The sequence below is a fragment of the Belonocnema kinseyi genome, chromosome 9 (genome assembly GCF_010883055.1).
Source record: "Belonocnema kinseyi isolate 2016_QV_RU_SX_M_011 chromosome 9, B_treatae_v1, whole genome shotgun sequence".
In the NCBI taxonomy this organism is placed as follows: Eukaryota; Metazoa; Arthropoda; class Insecta; order Hymenoptera; family Cynipidae; genus Belonocnema; species Belonocnema kinseyi.
Genome location: NC_046665.1, coordinates 38,438,016 through 38,440,408, shown reverse-complemented (window position 1 = coordinate 38,440,408; position 2,393 = coordinate 38,438,016).

The following is a 2,393-nucleotide window of genomic DNA, read 5'->3' as shown; positions in this document are numbered from 1 at the left end:
CTTATATCCTCGTAACGATTTTTCTTTTACTTTTCCATATTTTAGAATCTGTTTTTCCTTAATTTATGTTTAAAAATAAGGTGAATTAGAATATAAAATAAAAATGAAACAGAGAGATTAGGGAATGAAGGACGACATTACAATCTCACATGTAATATGACGCATGAACATCAATGTTAAATATTTCTTCTGTGAATACATCTCAAATTATGCAGGAAATTTTATGTGCTTAAGGGCATACTTTTCGTGACCACGTGACCAAACTAGTCCCCGGATATGAGCATTTTTTTGGTATTCACTGTGTCCACACGGATTGAGATATCGTGTTTAAAATTTAACAGATTGAATAAAAAGCACTAGAGAACGTTTTTATACATCAGTATGCTTATAGTTTTAAAGAAAGTTTATTTATAAATCGACAAAATAGGATATTACCATTCGAGTTATAGAACTTTGCAGATAATTTTTGGTTTGATGCATTTCGGATTTTTTGGTTCACGTATGTTGAGCACTGACACTAATTTTGGACTAAATCGTCTAAACCTTAAAAAAAATTAATGTAAGCAATAAAATTTGCAAATTCGTCGCAAATCAACAAGTAAGTATCTGCATACACGTAACCTATCATTATTTTTGAAGCATTTTTAGCTATGTCTAGCGAAAAAAAAAAATTTTTGAACGTCGATAAAGTCGAGATCACGTGACTAAGTTCATTTATAAAATTTTTGTATGGAGAATGAAATGATTTACATTTGTTCGGTCCTCACTACGTCCACTCGGATGGAGACATCGTGTTCAGGAATTAGGAAGTTATACCGAAAGCACTAAGGAACGTTTGTATATATCAAAATGTTTATAATTACGAAGAAAGTTTTCTAGTGAAATACTATAGGGATAGGAAGAAAACTTTTAACATCGATAAAGTAGATGCCTCGATTTAAAAAAATCGAGGATCATCTTAGAATGGGATACTCGAAAATCCCTCCAAGTCCCATCTTGAGAAATTTGCATCTTCAGAAAATAATTAAAATTTTCTAATGGTTATATATTCTTGTGGATCTTTTGTACGGTGTGAAACAATTCTAAGAATGAAAATAAAATTTCGCCCGGGGTCGAAAGACAAGGCAGGTCCGAGGATCAGTAACTTGATCTCGACTTTATCGACGTTCAAAGTTTCTTTTTTTCTCCGCTAGAAATCGCTAAAAATGGCAAAAAAAAGATAAGTTACGTGCGTGCAGATACTTATTTGTTGATTTGCAACGAATGTGCAAATTTTATTGCTCATATAATTTTTTTTCGAGGTTTAGACGATTTAGTCCAAAATTTGTATTAGTGCTCAATATACGCGAAAAAAAAATCTGAAATGCATCAAAGCAAAAATTATCTGCGAAGTTCTATAACTCGAATGGTAATATCCTATGTCCTCAATTTATATATAAACTTTCTTTAAAATTATAAGCACATTGATGTATACAAACGTTCTTTAGTGCCTTTTATTTAATCTGTTAAATTTTAAACACGATATCTCAATCCGTGTGGACACAGTGAAAACCAAAAAAATGCTCATAACCGGCGACTAGTTTGGTCACGTGGTCACCGAAGAGCATGCCCTTAAATCAATTTTATTAGATCCTAAAAAATTTCTATTCAAATTGATATCCATATACGAATCATTAAGAGCCATATATTTTTAAATTATTAACGCAAGAAATGCATTTTTCAATCTTATTTCAAACTCAAGTATCAACGAACTTAACGTCTTCGGTTCAAAGATAGAGAAGCAAACATTCCATAAAGTAAAAACAATTCTTTCTAATCGTCGGAAAACTTGGCAGTTAGACCACCGAGCTCCTCAAAAGAAAAAAACTAATTATATTAAATAATGATTATTTTCTTTAGTGAGTCATAACAATAGGGCACAACGAAATCACAACGATAATCTGGCGAAATTCTCGTATGTCTGAAGGGCTCGGAGCGACCCAAGGATGACAGATTTCTGCATTTATCTCGCAAGTGCCTGAGCATGTTTTTGGGACACGTGTATGGTTCTGCAGTTACATACCAGTGATAGTTTCGCATCTCCAAAAACACCAATCACAAGGGCAATTACTTTAACCGAATATGTTTGGTTCAATCCCTGCAGTTTTCCTTTAAAGGTCTTGATACGTTTCTTTATTTTCCTTCTCTTTGGCAGTGACATTGTAGTTGCCCGGATCTGAGAATTCGACCACGAATATAGTCCGTTTCTCGAAGTCTTCGAAAGTAACGCCAGCTCTCGAGTTTGCAATGGAGACTTCTGTCTGAGCATCGGAGTTCCAGAAAATTTTGCCATTCTCGCACGTGCATGACACGCTCTGTACCTATCGCTGGGAACTATTTGATGTAAAATCCTG